The sequence below is a fragment of the Solanum pennellii genome, chromosome 10 (genome assembly GCF_001406875.1).
Source record: "Solanum pennellii chromosome 10, SPENNV200".
In the NCBI taxonomy this organism is placed as follows: domain Eukaryota; kingdom Viridiplantae; phylum Streptophyta; class Magnoliopsida; order Solanales; family Solanaceae; genus Solanum; species Solanum pennellii.
The window spans coordinates 29,583,117-29,589,737 of record NC_028646.1 but is presented as its reverse complement, the minus strand read 5'-3'; positions in this window follow the sequence as shown (position 1 = coordinate 29,589,737).

Genomic DNA, 6,621 nt, shown 5'->3' with positions numbered 1-6,621 from the left:
GAAAGTCTTTTGTTGCTTAAATGTTTTAAAAAAAGTTTTTAATTAATTTATTTTTTTTAATTTAAAGAAAATAATGTACTTTTCAAATAAAAGTTTGTCATATAAGATATTTTTACGTTATCTAACCCTTAACCCGCATCAAAAGAAACTGTTTTTGAAAAATATTTTAAATTTAATTTTTAAAAACTTTTTACACACTCCCCAAACCTTTGCCGTCAAAAAGTTATATTTGAGAAATATTTTATTTTTTTTATTTTTACGCCACCCTCTACCCCCGTCAACCCCACCCCACGCCACCTCATTTATTTTTATTTTTATTTTATTTATTTAAAAAAATTGAAAGATATCTGTAATTTTTTATGTTAAAAAAAATATTATGCCACTCCACCCCACCCATGCCATCAGTGTCTCTTTCTTTTTTAAAAAAAGTTTTTAAAGAATATTTTAATTTTTTTTTAAAAAAATAAAATTCAAATTTAAAAACTTCTATGTGTTACGCTAACTCCCCCCACCCCATCCCACCCCCAAAGACGCCATCCTCGCGATCTTGTCAAACAATTTTTTTCCTAGGTCAGATCCTGGGTCAAATCTCAGGGTCGGATAATTTGGATGTTGAAGTTGAGTCCTAGCTAGATCAATAATGGGGGTTGATTTTTGGATCATAAATTATTTTCCTAAAGAGTATTTTCTAGTCTCAAGCCGAAATAAAATATGTTTTTTAAAAAATATTCACCAACCAAACATTAAAAATATTTTCAAAAATAATTTTCTATTGACCAACCAAACATGAGAAAATAAGTTATTGCTGGGGAAATATAAGAAATTTATCATTTAATAATAATAGTAATAATAACAAATAACTTTATTATTTAGCAAAATTGTTGTCCTGAAAATAAGATGAAAATTACTACGAAGATATATAAATATTAGTACGGAAAATAGATAAATACTTGAGTCGTGCTGGGCACTATCCTAAGAAACTATTTCGACGGTGTGAAATGTTTCCTCAGGATTAAGAAAGTACTTCCCTATATTTATTAGAGGTAGCAGAAATCAACAAATTAAACAACATCAGCAAGTTGTTAAGGGGATTAAAATACCAAAGCCAAAAAATTATTTACTTTAAAAATGAAAAGATGTAAAGGAGAGAAAAGCACGTGAGTGAGTACTTCTTGCTACATTCCAATTCACAATGTTTATGCCTAAAGGTGTTCTTGACAACCAATCCATACTAATTCCTCTTATAGACCATGTGTGAGCACCTATAACCATCCATTTCCTAGGTATAAAGGTTCTCTATCCTTTTGTCCAATTAGATAGGAGAAGTCCTTCAACCCTAGAACAATTACTATGTGAGAAGTCTTTCATTTTAAGTTCATATTTATGCCTAGCATCATGTCTAGAATTCTACCTTAGATAAGGATACGTGATTCTATCACTTCCTACCATCTACGATTCAATAGGTGATCTAGGTAAGTAAAGGTCTCTCAACTCATTATTATTCATTAGCCTTGGATTCGTATGTAGATATTACTCTCTAAGCCTTAGCATCTATATTTAATAATATTAGATTTACCTTCAAGCCCTAGTAATATTAGCATCACTATTCATATCTCGTTTTAAGGTATTCTTAATGTTATTCATATTACTATGTGATTCTAACCCTAATAGATCATAAAGGTTCAATTCTAACTTTACAAGTCAAGATCATTCAGGTTGTATAAAGTCTAGTTCAATTCATGCCTAGGTGTTCGTAATCTTGATCAAATTCTACACAAGATATTGATTAAAAAAGATCACTTATGAACCTTCAATTTCACTCTAATGGCATCAACCAATAAACATCACATTCATCTCTTTAGATCAGGGTTAACAATAAAAATCACATAAAATCATCATAATATCATTAAATAAGCTAATTCAATCATAATTAGATGTCCTCCACTAGATTAAAATTACATCGAAACCCTACCCACAATGCAATCACAACCCTAGCTAAAATTGGGGTTTTGAGTTCAAAATTGGGGGAAAACTAAAAGGGTTCTATAGGGGAATAACCCATAGATGAATAAGCTTCACATACCTTTAATCAAAGCCCTAAACAAAGCTTGAATCAGTGGTGAAAATCTCCCTACGTTGCTGCCCCAACTTGTTTTCTTCTCCTTCTTATTCATTTCTAGAGAGAGGATTTTTAGAAGAGTAATTTGGGGTCTTTAGATGAATGTGTTAAAGTGATTAGTTTAGGGTTTATCGAAGCTTTTATAGGTGGTTAAATAACCTACTAACCTACCTACATTAACCCCTAATTAATAACTAAATTAACCCCTAAGCACTCAACTAGAATATAAAAGCTGAAAACTATCATGACTCACGTCCACCCCATCTACGGACCATTGATGGGACTACTGTCCGTTATTCGGTCTCGTGGTTGGGGTCTCAGACCTAAATGTTGCAGGAAACTCAGTACTTGACCTACAGGGAGTGTTCTGATCTACTGGTCGTGAATGGCCATCCGTAGGTCACAAAAATATATTTTTGGGGACTGTTTTGGGGTCCTCCTAAAGGACCCCTTGCGGAGTCGTACTCGAAATTTTAACCCCTACACATTCAATTCTAAATATGGTAATTTTTTCTATGAGTTTTATCCCACATACGACACTCCAAACCTCACCTACAAGGCTTTAGTACTCACTAGTTCAACTCACTAAATTACGGGGTGTTACATTATCCTCAATTGGGAACATTCGTCCTCGAATGATACTTAAAACACTTCTTAAAGTAAAAAAATCTATCTCATAAGCCCATTATCATGCACTAATCTAAATGCACACAACCAAGCAAAAAAAATATTCAATTCAAAACCAAACTCATTCAATGCAACACAAGGGAGTAGGAACTACTTCTACCAACCCAAAATGCATGAAACTCTATATCTACTCATTTTAAAGTAGGAACTAACATATCTTAACTAAAATATGTTCAATACACACACATGGAGCATAAATGCAAATCACTCTCAAAATGCATCTATTTAAGGAAGAATCTTTCAACTTCACAAACTAGGGCATGCTCATAATCAACTCATGAAACCTACATTCCAATCTACTCAAAGCACTACAAAACAAAAAAAAACGACGCATATAAATCATTTCTAACAAGACGTAGGCATTTTCATGAACATGCATCATAAGAAAGTCATGATAACACATAGAGCACACAATGACCCTACTAGATGAACATTACCCCCCGCTTGGAGTAAGCCTACACCAACTTTTCTAAATGTCATGCATACTAACAATAATTTCAAGTCTAATATGAGAAGTCACAAAAGACAAGAAATTTGGAAATTGACTAAAGTATGAAACGCATACCGGAAGGTACATGAGGAGATCACTCTTGATTTTCTCTAAAATGGAGAACTTAGGACCTATGCTTCGCATTGGGATTAGGGCCCTTGAGAAAAGCTTGTTTGGGCTCTCTCCCTCTAGCCCTAAAGATTGGACAATCTCTCTTTTTGTGACCCTTATCACCACAACCATAGAACCCTTCATTTCCGGCTAGACACTCACCATAATGCCTTCTCCAACACTTATGGCAAGTAGGCTTAAGCAACACATATTCACTATAAATCCCTCTAAGGGGCTTAGGTTTAGACACCCTTTCGTAGTTGGAAAGTTCTTGTTGGGTTATAGGTTGACAATGTCTATCAGATCTAGCATTGGAGAAATCCCTATCATCAGTCCTATCCTTTTTCACCCCTTTATACCCTTTCTTGAGCTTTTGCTCCTCAATTTGTTCGGCATGAACCATAAGACGTGAAATATTCATACTTGAGATGAGAATTGCTGAACGACATTCATTAACTACCAAGTCAGATACTCCTATAACAAATTTGTTCATTTGGGATCTAGAGTCCGCCACTAAGGTTGAGCAAACTTATACAATTATGTGAACTTAAGGCTATACTCCTTCACACTCAAACCCCTTTTATTAAGGTTTATGAACTCTTGCATCTTTGTTTCCCTCAATTCTTAGGGGAAGAACCTATCTATGAAGGATGACTTGAATGATCCCCAATCTACCGGGCCTACTCTTATGGGTCATCCTCCTTCAATTTCTCATACCAAACTTGAGCCACATATTTTAGTTGATAGGTGGCTAGTTCCACCTTTTCTTGTGGAGACACTCTTAAAACTTCATCAGTGAACCCTTGTGGGTCTTCATCCACTTTGGAGCCAAAGAATGCAAGGGGATTCATTCTTATGAAATCCCTAATTCCAAAGGCGGTTGTACTCATATTGGGATTCACTTGAGTTCTCGCATCCTGAGTTACTTGAGTCGTTTAAGACATGAGTCAATGTTTGGAGACTCGTCCTTATCTCTACAGTCGTCATAGCCCCTTTGTTATTAGGAACTTGAGGAGGAACTTGGAGGGAAAACTCTTGCTCCTCGTCACCTTCCTCATTTCTCCTAGTATTAGCCCTAATATTTTCCATAACCTGAAACCATAAGGTAAATATTAGAATATGGACCTACTAGAGCAAAGCTTCTATGGCACGACGTATAGAATGAAGAAGTGAAATTTTCCTAACATCTGATAGCATCCTATTTATAAAATGTGGCGCGCTTCACATTTATGAACATAAATCTACTAGATATGGTTTTATACATCCTAAAATTATCTGAAATACGGGAAAATTTAAAATTTTCTTTCTATCCATACAATCGAAAACATTTTCATAAGCAAAGTCAAGCGGAAGTCTTTCTATAACTTTTGTATCAAACCATCTATTAAACTCTTGAATAAATGTAATATCCCCAAAATGAGTTAGGGTGTCTAGAGACTTACATGTTCGTCATAAGGTTATATGGACCTTAAATGGTTTATAATATGGTATGGAGGCAGTATGTAAAGTTTGAGGTGATTTGGAAGTCAAACGTCAAGGGACGACCAAGATGTTCCACGACTAGTCGCCAAAGGGGCCTTAGATGCTTTTATGTGTTTTTGAATGTTTAATGAGCTTATTAAGTCTTAAAATGAGTTATAATGATGTTTTTAAACGGTGTATGTGTTTTCATGAAGTTTAGAGGTCAAACGTCCAAGAACGTCCAAGACATTCAAAAGTTAGCCCTTGAGACGTTCATGTGTGTCTTGATGGGGCCTAGCATGTTTGGACGTGTTGCACGTAATTGTTTTGGGTGAAACTTATGTGTAAGTTTCTTGACTTTTTAAGGTTTGTATTTACATTGGAAACGTCCGGGTACGACTTCCAAAGGGCCCCACAAAATGGCCAACAAGAAGGATCCTAGGGTTGTCAAGACACTGCCTTGGCAGTGTCAATCAACGAGCTCCAGTTGACGCCTTGTAAGTCCATAGACGCCCTGTAAATTGAGGGATGGGTTGACACTTAGCCTTAGGAGCTGAATCCACCAAGAGGAAGTTGTAGTCACCAACGACGGAGCAGCAGTACCCCCCGTCGATGGTGGCCTAGGACTGTTTCATTAAAGGGGTGAATGGAAAATTCACCCCACGTCCTAACCTAAGCCTAATAGGTTTTTTTAGTTATTTTTGGGTGTATTTAAGGGATCAAAACGTGATCAACCCATTCCCAATCCAATTCTCTCAAATTAGACTTTCCCTCTAAAAATCTTCTCCCTAGAAACCTCCATTGAAGGTGAAGCTCAAGAACAACTTGGAGCTTCGATTCCGATGGTTTCTTCATCAATTTTTAGAGGTTTTCATCTAGATAAAGGTATGGCGATCCTTCATCTCTAAGTAACCTTTCACTTGGAGAGTTAATCTCAAAGTTTTTAAAGAGATTTCATGATCAAACTTTCAATCTTTCGATCTAGCCATGGGTTCTTTCTCAAAATGTTTTTAATGGATTAATCATGATGAATTGATGATAATGTGATGGTTTTAACGTGAAAAACAATCCGATTGCATTGTGAACCCATGTCCCTTTCCTAACTCGATTTAGCCTTGCATGGGCATTGTGATCATGGTTTGTTATTGATTAAACTGTGAGTTACTCATATTTACTGTTATTTAAGTATATTGATGGTGAATTGTTTATGTATGATCCAATCGGATCAATGTATGAAGAATTGAACATGACTAGCCTATGTCTCTATGTGATCACTGTAACATTGATCTTTAAACGTATAAAAGTGGAGTTTGATTATGCTAAGATGCTTGTAGCTAATACCTTAGGTTAATATCATGGTTGAATTGTGGATATAAATATTGTGTTATCAAAGTAAAGAAGGTTTGGTTTGAATTGATCTAGGTTCTTCTAGTCTATCAATTAGTAACTTGTGATCTTGACCTTAGGTTGGTTGTTATGTGACCTGATTATAGTGAATTGTCTTAGATACTGCCTATAAGTGTAATGTAATGATAATTAAGTATAATTAATCCAATATGAATAGATAACAATTGAATTGGTAAAGATTGATTTAAGTCCTTCTAGCCTATAAACATTGATAGGGTAATGTATATGTTGTGATCTATATTTTATGGTGAATGAAGAATGATTTAACTATGATGTTCTATATCTTTATATACTTCCCTAAATGTATATTATTGATAAAATATGATTGATGAACAATACTAGGAAA